The sequence below is a fragment of the Dinoponera quadriceps genome, unplaced genomic scaffold (genome assembly GCF_001313825.1).
Source record: "Dinoponera quadriceps isolate SergipeBrazil2010 unplaced genomic scaffold, ASM131382v1 scaffold115, whole genome shotgun sequence".
Taxonomy (NCBI): Eukaryota; Metazoa; Arthropoda; class Insecta; order Hymenoptera; family Formicidae; genus Dinoponera; species Dinoponera quadriceps.
The window spans coordinates 899,745-916,712 of NW_014554511.1; the positions used below are offsets into that span (position 1 = coordinate 899,745).

Here is a 16,968-nt window from a genome sequence, read left to right on the forward strand (position 1 = left end):
GGGGGGGGGGGGGGGGGGACTTGTCGCGGCTCGGTGTTTAACGTCGCTGTCTCCCGCTTTATGTGCTCCCATTCCGCGCCATTCATTCGAAACGGGAAATAGTCTTTCGCACAGAACGGAGCCTCCGTGCCGTTTATCTCCGTCGCTGACTATTCGACTCGCTTCCTTCGCGTTTCACTTAAAACGGCCAGACACGCTGCCGCTACCGGCTGCATCGCGCGACTCTTGAAAAAGTAGCACCTTGCATTCGATCAATTATTTTCTCGAGAGGAAAATAAAACGAATCTACGTAGCATTTCGCATTTGAGATGATAGTCGCGCTTGATATGAAGCGGCATTTCTCAGCAGCGCCAAACATCTGCCTGGCCGCGATACCGCCAGAAGTAGGCGCAGAAGAGAGAAGGAGAGATCGAACGGGGAAGAAAGAGAGAGAAAGAGAGAGGGAGAAATGAAAGCAGATAACAGTCAGCCGGTATACCATCGATATCTTTTAGGTTCGATTTATTCCGACGATATCGTATAGGATATCTGCAGTCGCCGGAATGTCGAGCGGTATCCCTAACCATTTTTTGCCCGGTCGCCCTGGATCTGGAAAGGGAAGCGGAGAGTCTGCGGTACGGACTGCCGAGACTGATGCTTCCAAGAAGCATCTATTGTCGTCGGTTATCACGGCCGCTCGTGCGTGACACCGGCGTAACAGCTTCGCTAAAAGTCACGGCTCGCACCGCTTTGACCTTGATAATGCCGGGGGATTTCACGGCTCTCTAACAGCCCGCGGGACCCGCCACTTTTACCAAGTGCAACTTTATTACGGGTCAATAGCGCCGCCGCTCGCTCCCGAAGTGCGAATTGCGAATTCATAAAATCACCGGACACGGAATGCACATTACCGTCCGCCGTGTCGGCGGTACTTTGGTGCCGTCGACCGGCGACGATTATTAATAAAATATCGATGACACGCGGTCGCGCAACGTATTAACGCAATGGATCACGTAATGGGCTAATTGCGCACGATATGATATAGATGAAATATCTCGATGGAAATATATCGATTCGTTTCCCGTTGGCTCTACCGCGCTCAGACGAAACGACTGGCTGGAAGTGCGGCACGACGACGAGGACTTCCCTCATTAAAATTGTCATCGTGAGCGTTAGGGGAGAGCGGGGATACTTCACTGCAGGGGTAAGTTAACATGTCGCTTATATTTCGGCTCTTTTCTATTATATCCGCATTAACAAGCGCATTTCTTATTGGTCTTTCTATATTTTCCATGTGAAATAAAGAGAGTAAAATATATTTTATTGACTTATAACGAAGGATAATTTCAAGAAGAGAGCAGATAGAAACGTCATAATATATCGTTCGTTACAAATCAGGCTTCCTTTGTATTTTATCCTCATGTCTTATATATCGTTTCCTCTTCGTTACGAGAAACACAACATGGCGGCTTGTTCCCGATAGAATACACTCCAGTTCCAGTTGTAAAACGAAGGGGGGAACTCGCTCGTGCCCCGAGCGAGGTAAAACACAGTTACGCACACGAGGCTCGCATCTTAACACGTTGGGTGCGGCGGCATATATAAAAATCTGACCCCCGCGGCGTTATATTTTCTTTTTTACTTTAACTCAGATATACTTAAAAACATGTGTATAATTTTTTAATTTTTTTTATCTTCTAACCATGAAAAAATGGCAAGTCGATGTTAAAGTCGAGCTCGCCGTAGAGAGAGAACGTCCAGCTTCATCTAAAGGTTGAGCACGCACTCAAGTAGGAATTAAACCAGCTTCTAACCTGCACATATGCAAAAGTAACAATCATATTCGTCACACACGAAAAAGAAAAAAAACGTAATCGTGTTACCGCGTCACCGCTGCTGATGAGAAGACACAACGTCGTTGCCGCAAGTAGTTACTACAGAAAAAAAAGTCGCAACGATAACAGCGTAACAAGTAACGTTGCTTCCCAACCCCGCATATATATATATATATGTACATATATTTGCACAACCGCTTTGGGAAAAAAACCGAAGCCTAGCGCGTAGCGGAAAGGAAACGTGGAGGGAGGGAGTCGCGGGAAACGTATTGCGTGATAAAATATGCATTGCGTGCGCGGTCACGAAGTGAGCGCGGAATTCTGAACGCATGACCCGCGGGAATAAAGTAGATATTGCGTAGGTGCGCGGCAAATTAAAGCCGTAAATCGAGTCGTGCGGGGGATGCGCGCCGAACCCGCCGAGAGATAAGTTACCGCGCTTGGGTTACCGCACCCGGCGAAATCGAAACTCGCGCTAGCCTCCCCTCTCTCCTCGTTCGCGTGTCGCACGCACGCTTTATCGCACGCGTTTGTCGACGGTTCATCGTTGTTGGTGACGACCTCACGGAAAAAGCGTTGAACGCGTATCAATTCCGTTTTAAATCCGCCTCGTTGACCGAATCTCGAGTCTCGTGAAGAATAATGACGGTTCTTAGGGGGGTGGAGGAGAAGCGATCGCACGGCCGACATATTATTTTCGCAATCATGTTAGATCTCTCTTTTTCCTCTCCTCTCTCTTTCTCTGTCATACCGGAGCGCTGGGTGACAGATCGTTTTTAGGTGTTAAACAACGGCGGTTAACCGCTCCAAACCGCAAAAGTCAGCTAATCTCGTAGTAACGCGATGGGTTATTATTACACGCGCAACTACTCCCTGCTAATAAATAAACGGCGTCATCATTTATGGATCGTCCGAAATTGCCGAATATGAGCAATAGCCTCGGTTCCAGTCCGCTTGACTTCTAATAACTATAATTGGGTTTGATATTGTAAATTATAACACTCCTATAAATTGTATTAACAAGTTGTAAATTAACATCGAATTTATTTTTGTATGAATTCACCCCGCACGGAAAAGTGTGTACAAAAATGTATATACGATTTAAAACTACTTATAAAAGTTGAGTATACGAACATATTTTTTCTGTATATTATGTAGGTGTGTTCATTCCTTCACCTCGTACGAAGGAGTCAAGAAATGGCTGGATGATTGGATTGCCTCCAAAGAACCCGAATTCTTCCTGCGTGGAATCCGTTTGTTGGCTGAAAGATGGACCAAGGCTGTCTGTTCCGATGGGCAATACTTTGAATAAACCAATTCGTCGATTTGCTACAAAACCACTAAATTTCCTTTCGCTCAAAAATGGGCGGTTTCATATGCAACCATCTAATATAATGTCTAGTTGATACGTTGGCTGACACGTGCTAAATTTGGGGATAACAAAAATGGTTTCTAGTAGGTTTTTCAGCGCTGATTACGAATCTGGCCGCAAAAATTATCTAGCACGTCAGGATTTTGAAAAAATCGCGATTAAATATACAAAAAATGTCACTTTTTTATGTTTTTGCATAAGTCATATCTTTTAACAAAGACGTGATATAAAGTGCTGCGAGCGTGCAAAAGAAAGCTTTTAACTTGCAGTTGATATACGAGGGTGGATCAAATATAAACGAGCCTTTTCAAATTGTGCGCCCATCAACGGCATGAAGGGTCTGCAACGTTTTGGACAGTGGATGCTACCTCGTAGCAAGTATGAAAAAGTCCGAACCAACAAGGAAAAAACTGCGCACAAAAGTTTATATTTTTCAGAAATGATGATATTGTTGAGATATTGAATAAGTTATTCAAGAATATTAAATTTTGATAAGAAAATAATATATTCTCGCTTATATATGAAAGAACGATTGCGTCTATTAGAATATATGTCTTGAATTGGTACTTAATTTTTTTCCGTTTGAGAAATCGCTCGACAGACTCGCGTGCTTCTTGCGTACTAAAGGGACTCGCGTGATAAAGGGACCGTGATTTAGGAGGAACGCGAGCAAATTGTGCACCATCGCGGGGTAGACGAGAATGAGAAATTGCTGGACCCGCCTGTACCCGTAAGACGTATCATAATTTCGCTATTTTCACGGCTGTTAGCGTGGCCTCTCTTTCTCATACCTTCTTTTCCCCCCTCTCTTTTTCTCTCACCAAGTCGAAATTCTGTTGAGCGGAGAATTGCTGCAGAGAATCTCAGCGATGCCGTTCGAATCTCGTCCGCTTGCAAATATGAATTATTAAATTTGGACAAAGGTTCACGCCTCGGCGATGTACTCGCGCGTCTACGTGCTCCGCAATAAGACGACCGAAGTGCAGCGGATCTCCCTGTAATCAAGCGCAATCTCGGCGAATGCTTATTTACACCTCGGGACTCGGCGCAAAACCATGCAACGAAGTACCACAAATGAGGCCCGTCTGCAAAAATCATAAACACCGTGTACGGTCCTGTTCGTAAGTTCTTACCTGCAAGTCGGCTTCGAAGCATCTCAGCCACTGCCGCGGCGAAGGAATTACCTTTTCCTCGATTTATAACGCGTCGTTTATTGCAGCAAACACGATGATACGAATAAACGAAACCGATATTTCTGTCAAATCCGGAACCGTAAACCGTACCGAAATTTCATAAAGTCTGTAGAACTGGAACCAAAATCGGAACTGTTAAATTTGTTTCGATTTACGATTCTCTTTGGCTCATTATTTCGGTTCTCATTCTGCGACTTAAAATTTTGATATTTTGTTCGTTAAGACAAAAATTATTGGGACACGTTGATTTCGCGATTTTTGCCGATCAAGTTTGCAATTTTGTTCGCACATACGATTTCGCGAATGCGTTCGTGAGATGCAGTCGTGGAGTTGATCGTGCTGCGATAGACGTTCATTAAACGTCGACTTGCAGATACCGATTTAGCTTTAACGTTAAACAAATTCGCAGGATCCGTGCCGAAATAAGTCAAAGTCCGCCGTTGATGCAGTCAAAATTAAATTCGTTAAACGTTATATAAAACGGAGAATATCAATCGCGTCGCGAGTGTAGCGAAGTGCAATCAACGTCTGACAATCGACGTGGGACGATGCTGAACGGAGGCTGAACGTTCACGGATGAATTGCGGATGCAGCGGCGACTTTCGTTGATGGAGAGGCTTGTTTGGACGTCGCTGATGGACTTTAGTGCGTATTGATGAGCGTGCAATTTCCAACGCAAAACGCCAAATTAATTGTAACTATTTATAAACTAGTTAGAAAACGCTGAAAAAAATTATAAATTGGTTAGAAACTGATCAGAAACTGATGTAAAATTGGTTAGAAACTAGTCGAAAACTGCTTAGAAACTAGTCAAATACTGCTTAGAAACTGATTAATGTTGCGTTAAAATGCATTTCTGATTTTTTTATCGCGAATCGCCGCGAGAAGGGGAAGTTATTAATGAGATGCGTATACAAACGGCTATGATATGCGAAAATTATTAAAAAAAAAATTGGATTCACTGAGAGAGACGTAAATTGCCGCGAGATAATAGTAATTAATCGATTATCATGCGACACTCATTATTCTAATGGGAAGGATGAAGTGACAAAGCAGAGTTTATAAATTTATTGTCCATTTTTAAAATAATTTGTTATAAAGTTACGCAGCCCGCCTCATTAACCTACACGCGAACAATAGAAATTGATTATTAAATTAATTGGCGTTAATTTCACGTAATTATCGGAAACTTTTCATATTGGCGGCCAATTACCCTTCGCATGTATTATTGCACTGTTTAATATATATGTATCAGCGATATATAATTCACGATTAAACTATAACATTCGTGCGTAACGATCATGACATAAATCGTGATTAATATGTATTCCTAATTATTTTAAGCATCTCGCGCGCCGTGGCAACGATATTATAACATTATAAGGATATTATTTGCGCGATAACGAGTCAATACCCCACGAATACGTGAAACTTTCTCATGCACAAATTTTCGACGTGACAAATATTAGATTGGTAAGAAAGTTATATCGTTTTTCTGTTACTCCAATTGAAATGTTCATTATTTTGTTGTTCTTTATGCAATTTAGACAATTTTGGTATTAATCGAAAGCTAGTAGTTCCACGTTTTGATTTTTGATATTACAGGTATTTTTTAATCATTAAATTTTGAGAAATAGGGGTATATAATGGATCAAGAAAAACTTCATTTTAGGCACTCTATGCTTTATGAGTTTAAATTTGGTCATAATGCGACGGAAGCTCATAAAAATTTGTGTTTCGTCTTTGGACCATCTAAAGTTAAAGTGCGTACGGTCCATAGATGATTTGAAAAATTCAGGTCACGTGACATGAAGCTTCAAGATGAACCTCGCATCGGAAGACCAAAGGAGCTTGATTACGACGTTCTGAGGGCTTTAGTAGGTAATGAACCACTATTGACTACGAGGGAGATCGGAGGTAAGTTAAGAGTTAGCCATAACAATTGAAAACCACTTTCTTTATCATTCTTTTATACATTGAGATACGAATCCTTATGTGCTATCGTGCCAGGTAAGCGCTACACGCTTACTTTCCCCGCGCCGTAATTACTTGGCGCGGGAATTCGTATGTCAAGCTTATAATTCAGACGGTCGAATAGTTAACTCCGAGAAGGAAGAGTCTCTCTTGTCGTAGGCCAAGCAAGTTGTATATCTCCGGCTTTTCGAAGTTCTATCAAGTGACGTTCGTGCTTGGGTAAACCAAAGGAGAGAGAGAGAGAGAGAGAGAGTGAGAGAGAGAGAAAGAGCCCGTTGCCGCCACCGTTCTTACCTCGTAGTAGGAGTAGCGTATTTGCCGAAGACGTTTGCAGCACGGCAGTAGAGTTGATCCATTTCTCAGCAAATACCAGTGCGATAAGAGGAAATCCGACGCACAGTACACCTAATAGAGGATTTCGAGTTTCGGCACCGCCATCCGGGATGAGAGAGAGAAAGAGAGAGGGGGAAGGAGGGGAAAGAGGAGGGGAATGCGATCGTTACGACTGCTGCTTTAATAAATTACCGGGAGCTGTTTGCGTTTCTTTCATTGTTCGTCGCTTACCTACGGATAAAGTCGCGGTCGCTCGCGGTTGTCTTGAATTACAATCCGTCGATGGATTTCTCGAAGGAATAAAAAACACGAGACGCAACAGACGACGGACAAACGGACAGACGGACCGACGGGAGTGGGCGGTCGGTCGAAAGCTGCAATTATTCGTCGAGGAAATGGAAGTTAATTTTTTTAAAGCTGTTTCCCCGCAATTACTGCTAACGTAGTCGGGGGTGGGAAGTTGCGCAAGTACGAAGGGAGTAAAAGGAAAAACGGAATATACTTACAAACCGTTGCCGGCTTGGATTACGATGTCAGAAACGGGAAAGCTGCGTTTCCCCACGCGGTACAGGGCGGAATGAGTGAGCTTTCGTCGCGGCACTGTTCGCAATTGAAGAAACAACTGTGCAAGACGCACTGATAATACTCTCCCTCTTTCTCGCTATGTAAATTAAGTAATTTTATATTTGCGTCAAAACTCGCGAAAAATGTTCGCTTTCATTGGAAACAGATAACGCGTTAAGATAAATTAAAAAATAATAATTATATTTATTTATTAATAAAAGAGATATACTTTTTGCTCAACAAGTATCAGATAACCATCTAATGAGATTTAGCTGATATTAGGGAATCATTTCTTCGCTTGTAACTTCTGGTCTCTCGGAGCGAGCCGATATTTCTCTTTTTCTCGCCTCTGTCGTCGGCCGGCCATGAGTGAATGACGATACTCACTGTTGAAACAGGCATCGTCGCTCGTCGACGACGACGGTGATACGGTGTACAATGCAACGGAGGTGACGTGAAACTGGAATCGGTTGCGCGCCGCGCGCGGTGTTCTATGACAGGTACGATGACGCACGACTACGTGCTCGACGACCGAATCACCGATAACTCTCGCGCTCGCGAGGATCTTTTTATACGCACTTCCTGATCTGTGTCATCGATTCGTCTCAGCTCGCGCGCATTTTGTTTAAGTCTCCACGGTTTGTCATCGCAAACGCATAAGATTTTAATATTAAAAGTGAGAAGAAATATAATGAAGGCGTATAAAAAATCGTCATATTTGCTATCGGCGGCGGTGGGGGCGCATCAAAGCCACGGAGGGATTAGCGCGCGAGAGAGCGCGCGTGAATACGCAATTCCACCCCGCCAGATGCACATCCAGCACTTTATTATACTAATTGCGCGCCGCGCCGCCCATTTACGAAATTCCGAAGTAAGGGTTGTTCTCGCCCGNCACGCACGTAGGTACGCATGCAGTGTACGGGTTGTACTTGTACCGCAATGTAATTTCACGCTCGCGCGAACACGCACGCGTTTTGCATACTGCTTGTCACACGGCCGCACATCCGCCGTGAAATACGGCCAAGATTGGCTGTAGTTACGTCACACGTGCGCGGTGCGCGCCTGGCGAGGAGAATCAGCTTCCATGTTTACGCGTTTTTGCAAATGTCGCATGTGAAAATTATGCATTACCGTACAGTTAGTGATCGAGTCTCTCGGAAATCAAACTGATCGTCTTCTGTTGGTTTCTTCATTTTCTCAAATTAAGCGCGCCGATCACACGTGCGCGCCAATGCTGGAATTAAAAAGTTTGCAACAAATGTGATTAATCAGTTCTTTTCTCGCTTTTGGGGTGAAACTCACTTGCGGAGAGTAGTGCTCATTCACATAATCGTTTGCAACCGGAATCGAGTTTTTCGATAACGGTAGAGATCATTTTCAGACACATTTCCAGGGTTCTTCTCGCATCCACTTACGACGTCGTAATTTCGCGACATCTTATGCCATCATGCAGAAACGTAAAAGCCGCGCTCGGTGTATATATGTATGCATGTGTGTGTGTGTGTGTGTGTGTGTGTGTGTGTCGTAATAGCAGCACATTTATACGTTGTCGCTAACCAAACCTCAAAGAAGCAATTTAACGCGCCGTAGCGAAAGGGTTAACCATAGAAACTAGCGATCTCGAGGGTGCTAAACGGTGGAAGCCGGTATGATGATAGGATTACCGCTCCTTGAGCGAGTGGGTTAACGGTACGTGGAATATATCCCTTATGTATTTCACAGCGAGAGAGAGAGAGATAGAGAGAGAGAGCGTACAACGACCGAGATATTCGTTCGTATTACATCATCTAGCCGAGCATATTCCCGCGCATGGCCGCTTTTCCACGGTCATTGGGATCTTGTAACTTTCTCATCGTAATCTCTTTTATAATACGATGACTTTTATTCTCCGGAAATACGCATATCGCGCTGCCTCTCGAGAAAATTCGCCGAGTAATTTCGCCGTATGCGTCTCTTTCTCCTTCTCCCTCTGTCACCGACATCCGCGAAGCGACAACGAGCACCGAGTATTTCGCGCAACTTCAAGCGGCCCAACGACAATCCCAAAGTCGTGAAAGCCGGCAAATATTCCGTATCTCGCTCATTGTTGAACCTCTCATTGTTCTTATCGTCGATCGCGCGGGATCGCAAAAACCCGCGCGCGAGACAAAAGCAAAAGGCGGAGTACAAGTGGCAACGGCCGAGAGCTGCTCGAGCGGCGTTCCACTCTTTCTCTTTCTTTCTCTCTCTCTCTCTCTCTCTTTCTCTCCAGTTCTCCCGGTCTCCTTGCGGTTTTCTTTCTGACCTTTCGGAACCCGCCACGAGGCTACGAAGATCGTTAACTAAAGTGGGTAATCATACCCACCCGGTTTCACGCCGCGGCCGACCGCTGCCGCCCCGCCGACGGACGACGATGTACAGGGTGGTCACATTGTAGCGCACAGCGCAATAGCATAGAATCTGTTCGGCCGGGTGTAACGACGATAGTAATAACGTGTAAGAATTTATGAAAGCCGACGGACGTCTCTCCGCCCGGCAAAGACTCCGTTCTGCGTATCGCGAATTGATTTGCGGAATCGCCGAAGGCCTCGAGGACTCTTCCGGTTGTTTTCCGTGCCTCACGGTAAGCATTTCTCCGCCGCTTCTTTCTCGCCGACTCAAGCGAAAAGCGCTCGAGATGCGATACCGCCGCCTGACTGTTTGCACTTTCGGATCGATCCCCCGTAGATCCTCTTGAGTCGCGCTGGAACTTCCGCGAATTCACTCTTCGGCGATCTTCTACGCGCCCTTTTCCTTTGCCAGACGATCTGGCACACCTTATATAGAGGAAGCCGCTATCGAAACATGCATACGCACAGGGAGGCAGGGATATATAATTATATGCCTCGAGTCGGCACCTCGAAAATGCCGGCTTGTTAGCAAATCTCGCGAGCCGCGCAAACACCTGCCTGATTGTTAATAATTTGCCGAGCTAGAACGCCTGCTTGTTACTCGAGCGAAGGTCCACTCTTGCGATCCGGTCGGATGATCGAGCGACGAGCGACAAGACGAGCGAACCAAAGGTCTAAGTGTTAACTAATATATCAGCGTCTAATTTAATATCCGCTACGGAGCTTCCCGCAGCTTCGTGGATTCCCGCTCGCGAAAATAAATTTGTTTTCGATCGAGCCGCGTGAATCTGTCAAATTAAATCTCTCTTTCGCGCGATTAACATTCTTCCTCTTTGTAGCCTTCTTTCTTCTTTTTTTCTTCCCTTTCCTCCCTTGCCCCACGATATCTACCGATACGATGTGTATCGATACTTTCCTATCGACACGACATCCCTCGTACACGGACGCTGATCCTTTCTTAACGATTTTGACAAGTTAAGTTACTTCCTTGTGTCTTGGCTTACGCCGACCGACTCGAACTCGAGCGGGAGAAAGATGCAGTGTAAGAGAAACGAGAGTTGATTCCCGTCCATGGGACTCTCGAGTGCTTCTTGCGCGCGTTCGTTCGTTTAATCACCCAGAGCCCTATTAATTAATTAGCACCAACAATTGGCGCCGGCTTCGTCCCGTATACTCGATGCACGTTAATTCCCTGAGCGCAATTATTCCGTTAGCATGATTGCGAACCTGCCGCACCCCTGCTAGATTCCCCGCCGATTCGCTCTCACCCTCTCGCATTCGCCCTCTTTTCAATCGGGATGGTAGTTCTTCGAGTTCTACGGGACTCCCTCTTTCTCTCTCTCTCTCTCTCTCTCTCTGGAACGTTTCCTCGCGAGCGAATAGCGTTATCGCCTATGTTATTCCGTTCGAATTCATTTCGCGAGCATCGAATCGCCGAACTTTTTCGCTGAATTCCGCCGCGAACTCTCGAATTGATGTTGCTGCCGAAAGTTCCACCTTCTCGCTGTTCTTGCTTCGTGAACGCAAACGGAAAGTTTCCGAAGATGGATGATTTGGCGCAGCGAGCAGCACGCCCGGATGATTTGCGTGGATTCCAAATTAGCGCTTCTTCCCGCATTAATATGCGAGTTTCCGTTGTTAACCCATGAGCTTCAGATTTTGCCTATCTTTTGTGCCCAGTAATTGCAGACAAAGCGTTACATCTTGATCCCTACAGTTTTATTCGTCGGTTACTGGGCAGAAGTTAATATAACTGTCTGTTAAACTGTCTGTTTAAAAACTGCACGAAATTTTTACCAGGTCAATACGGGATATTATTGTTCCAGCTGTTGAATCTTGGGAATATTACAGCGCGCCTTATCGAGAGCCGCGTTCCGATATTTTTAGCCCGAAACGAACGACCGAACGCGAACGAAACGCGACGTAACGCGGAGAAGAGGGCGCGTTGAATAATTTGCAAGTGTAATCCACGTTTTTGCATCGGCACGGGAGAGCGATTTCACGTGGATTTTGTATTATTTATGATAATTGGATAATCCGCGATGCGCGCGGACAAATATGTTATTGACCGCAAGTGCCGTTCGGCTTGATGGAAATGCGGAAACGCGGTTTGATTCGTCCAATAAACAGTCGCCTGCACGGCGATCTTGCGCCCATAATGAATTAATGGTTTAAATTGCGGGGTAACGAGACCGTTTCTTCCGGGGGGAGCGCGGGGAAAAGGTCGTGCACATGTTTAGTAATAGTTACCAAATATATCTTTTCTTCACGTTAAATCGTGAAAGGATTCTGACTGAAGAGTGTGATTGAAATATTCTGCTTTATTATATTATTTCCATGCTGCAGCCTCGAGGAATTCAATCGGCGAGCGTTTCTTTCATTTCTACAGTAAAAATCTTGAACTAATGCAAATTCACTTTCCGGCTTGATTCTTTTCGATCAAATACGCTAGTTCAACGAGAAAACGTCAAAGAAATCAATCTGCGAGCGAAACTTGCGAGTTTGCGTGTAATAGGCGAAGTAACGTGATTGTCAAGTCTCATCTCATTTTCTGCTATCAAAATTTGACATTAATTACCAAGGTTTAGTTTAATGATCTAAATGTATAGTTCAAGCAACTAAATGTTGATTCTTAAAACTATATACTCCTATTTATTATATCCTATTGGATGATATAATATATCATCCAATCAAATTATTTCGCAACTGTTGCCGAACGTTTGGCCGAAATATTTCACCGAATTATTTAGTAACAGTTAGTAAATTTTGCTATATATTACCAAATCCTTCTTTCAGTGCTTTCTGTTTGTATTGCCGTAATTAACTCGCGCGGCCCGCTTTCGGCTCCCTTTCCTCTCTCTAATTTTTTTCCTCCCCCTTCCTTCTCATCCTCCACTATCGCCAACCCGGTCCCCTCCGACGTTCTCCTCCCTCGCGCGTGCACCGGGAATCGGTAATTAATTGCACGGGGTGAATGACGTTTTATTTAATTTCGTCATTATATCTGGCTTCGACGGACGTAGGGGGTGGCAGCCGGAACGGTAATAATTAAAATCTTTCGGTTCGACAGCGACTCGTGCAGTGAACCGTACGTCGAGATGGGAACGTATTATACGGGAGCGCAAAGGTCGTACGGCGGGGCCGTTTTGTTTCGTTAGAGTTTCCTGATCGATCGAAAAAGTTGGCACCGACGCTTTGTGTCCGAATAATTGTTGACGGACACCCGTTTTCGTCGCGCATATACCAGCACACACGAGTGAGCGCGCGCGCACGTGCCTAATAGTGGTGTTGGCCTTAGATGATTTCAGATCTAGATGAAGGCGAGATGAAAATTTGACCGTGATCCGTGTTCTCTTACTTTAGTGATCAGACAGAAACTGACAAATCCTACAAACTCTCGTCACGTCTTCGTATCTTGGTTTATAAATACCGGTCCACAATAGGTATTTAAAGCTTTAAGCCTTAAGAAATTGACCAATCACAGTCGAATGTGAAGAGAATAATTAACTGTGATCAATTTCTTAAGGCTTAATTAAAATACCTATTGTGGACCGAAACTAATGTGTCCTTGTATGGAGAAAGAGAAAGAGATTAAAGAGTGAATGAGTGAAAGAAAGAGAGAGAGAGAGAGAGAGAGAGCCCAGTGCCGGATTAAAAAACCATCGTCTCTGAAGTTTCCCAAGGATTTCTTTGCGCAGGGAAGACGGGGAAGAAGGGGATGGAGTTTACGAATTTAATATAAACGGTATTCTTGCGGCAGCGCGTCCGCCCGTTCGTTTGAAGATCAGCTCGTTGCGTGAAGGAAACTCGCGGGCCCGCCCGCAATCGATGCGAACACTTTCGCAAGTTCGTCGGAGTTCTCTCCCTTCTCCCCCCCCCCCACCCCTCCTTACCCCTTTCCATCTTTGTCGAGTCACTCTAAATACGCTGCTGATAAATACGCCCGGGGAAACAAATTATTTTCTAAGTCGCAAACATAATTATTACTTCCTCTCTGCGTACTTCTCCTCAGGTTTCATTCTTCTCGCTTTTCAACAGCACTTCTTGTACGAGCGATTGTAAATTCTCACCTTTATCCTCACCGAGGTCCGTATATACCGTGTGTGCACACAGCAAAGCGAGTTAATGACACCCATTCAATTAACTTGTCCTCTCTTGTTCCTGCGTGATGAAACGTCGAGATCGTACAGCATCATTATCTCGAAATAAGGGAAAGACGTGAAAGAGGCGAAACATTGAGCAGAAACGCGGTAATAGTTTCGGTCCGTGCGATGTACACTGGAAAAAAAGTTTGGTAGTAGTTAACAAAGGCGTTTGGTTGAGTGTTTCATTGTGCGATACTTGTTAATTAGTACCAGGTATGGTGGTAGTTACTAACTGTTTGGTAATAATTACAAAGTGAGTGGTGAGATGTGAGTGAACTCGTGTGTGCCTAAAGGGATGTTAATCTTCGTCACTTCGAAGTTTCCATACTTTTGACAACGTTGAAATCTAACCGTTCCAACGTCTCTGTTTCCTAACGTAATAATTTCCGATTTTCCCTCGATCTCCCACAAATGTAGTTTGGGTATGTAAATCGTTTCGGAGCTCGCCGTGAACCGCGAAGATTCAGAGGTGTTTTCACATTTTCACGAGACGAAGAATTTATTTATTAACACGACGCACAGCTTCACGGTACATTCGTCTGTTACACCGTCCGGCAAACCGAATACACGAGTGACTCCTACCTGAAACTCGCTTGCGAAAGCAAAAGACCTGGTCCGTCTCACGTACGTACCGCAAGGACTACTCGTTCTACCACGCGGCACGTGAAGGCACACATGAGAGGTCCTCGCACGGAAGATTCCTTCGGACGACGATGCGTGCAAGGTGCAACTCACGTGCTCAAAGGAGCGATAACGCCACTGCCTGAGGGGGCGACGGTGAGATGTATTAATCTTTGAGAAACGCGTCAAACATGCATAAACGAACACTTATCCACCGCGTACAGCTATCGCAATCGACATCAGAATTCCGCGGCACTCTGCACTCGATATCCAGTCTGATATCCCGGACGCAACCATCCATACAAATCGGATCTTACTAAATTGGAGGTACAATTTTCACGAGCGGAGTTCCAGTCTTCCGAGCGGTTCGGATAAGAAGGAAGAAAGAAGAAAGGAAGGAGGATGAAACGCGAGGTGAGAGAGAGAAAGAGAGAAGGTAAGAGAAAAGTCCCTTCCCTTTCTAAGCCGGCCGTGGAAGATGAAGCGAATCAAGTAACAGCGGTGGCTTACGTGCGATGCAGCCCTAAACCGTCGCCGAGGGAGCATCGCCTGGAAACGCATTACGTCTCGCGGAAAGTCCGTCTGTGCTTAGAATTCCCAGGCCCGATAAAAAGTTATATTTCACGTCACGGACTCGATGATTCCTGAAATACATAAGTCGCAATGATAATTTCATTCCCTGAGTCGCATCGAGAGCATTGTATATATATACACACATGCACAGGTCTAGAGTGAAGAATGGATATCCCAGGACTATCGTCGACATCAATGCGTATTATCATTCATCATCGGACATTAAGTAAATAAAAGTTGTTTGGTACAATGCATTTCTTTACTTTATTTATTTATACATGATTGTTACACATTCGGACCATAAATTAAATGTCTACGATATTCTTGAGTCCAAATGGAAAATTTCTCTAATAAAACGCACCGTTGGTCATTGCCAAGCTAGGTTTCGTCGCTACTGAGAGTGCTGTTTTCATCGAATATGCCATTTATTCCCTCGTTACTCCTCATTCGTCTCAGCCTCTTCTGTGGTCAGCTCCACCGTCGGCTCCGTTGTCGGTGCTGATGTAGCTGGCACTTCTGTTGTAGTTGTAATTCGACTTATGGCGTAAGCTTCCACTCTTATATGCAATCCATCACCACGTTTTCCAGTTATCAACACAACCATGGGTGTCATACCGATGTCACCTTTAATCAATTTAAAGTCAGCCTCTTTGTCTCCCACATTGCTGAACTTAACATAGGTGATGATTTCATTTTTCGATGGGGCCTTCACACCAATCGTGACTATCATGGGTTTCCACGGGAGAGCAGGCTGTAATAAATATGAAACGTTAGTACGACCGTTGGGAAATAGTTATGAAAGGCTCGCTATGTGAATTACGATAATGAAGAAACGTTCAAGGCAAATCTTGACATTCATAAGATTAAAATTAATCGTAGAATTTGGTACTCACGAGTCAAATTGACCTGAGGGGAAAGTTAATACATCATAGTTGTTAAATCTGATGGTAAATAGTATGGTAATGGTAACAGTTGTTAAATCTAAAATGAGAAATGCATTTTCCCTATTTGTGCTCATAAAGATCGAGTGCAAAGTTTGTTTCCGCAAAATGAAGGTCACAGAGTGATTCGGAAAATTCGATGAGCGATGAATCAGCGTTCCTTGGCGTTATAGAAACAATTATTTACTTTGAAGATGGTTGTGTTTCTGAAAAGGTAGTCGCCGTCCACTCGTTCGCCCAGTTCTCTGTCGCCAGCTATTATGCAGGCAGTCATAGTAAGGCACAAAACCGCAGAGAGCAAAGAGCGCATCTTGGATCCTCGGTTTGTCGTGGATTCGCTTGTTAACTGAATTTTTAACTGCTCACTTGATGATCACTGGTAACATATATACCCTACTCTTATCAATTCCCAGCGTTTGGTTCCAACTGTGACAACAACTTATGTAAGATTATTTGTCTGCTTCTTTGATGCTTCTTCCTCGGGCACGATGAATTGTACGCATGCACCTTTGTCTTAACCCGCCTGGCGATAATAAGAAGGCGCATTAATAATTTCATTTACGCATGGTTGTACTTCGAGACTTGTTATTCTACAATTTTTAATACGATTATTTTATTATGTAATACGTAATATCGAAATGGCTGTTCCAAAATTTAATTTAAACTTTAATATAAAATTATTGCACATATATCTGTGTATGTGTGTTAATTAAAGTTTTTTGAAATTTTTTTAACAACTATGTACGCGTTTCCAAAACATTAGAAGCATAAGTCTAGAGTGAAGAATATGTATTCCAGGACTACTGTCGACATTACTGTGCATTCTCACTCATAATTGGGCATTAAGTAAATAGAAGTTGTTCCGTATAATGCGTTTCTTTATTTATTTAGTCACGTATACATAATGATTGTTACACATTCCGACCATAAGTTAAATGTCTACGGCAGTCTTGAGTCCAAATGAAAAATTTCTCTAATAAAGCGCTCCATTGGTCATTGTCAAGCCAGGTTTCGTCACCAGTCATTCAGAATGCTGTTGTTTTCATCGAACATGTCGTTTATTCCCTCG

General features: G+C 44.2%; 1 long non-coding RNA gene across 1 annotated transcript in view; it reads left to right on the forward strand.

The window, feature by feature from the left end:
• Positions 1 to 3,636, forward strand: part of LOC106751715 — a 5,916-nt gene extending 2,280 nt beyond the window's left edge. The window contains exons 2-3 of the long non-coding RNA XR_001375089.1: positions 1,025 to 1,183; positions 2,973 to 3,636. This is a non-coding gene — a long non-coding RNA (uncharacterized LOC106751715). The remainder of the gene's footprint in view (positions 1 to 1,024; positions 1,184 to 2,972) is intronic.
• Positions 3,637 to 16,968: the final 13,332 nt, after the last annotated feature.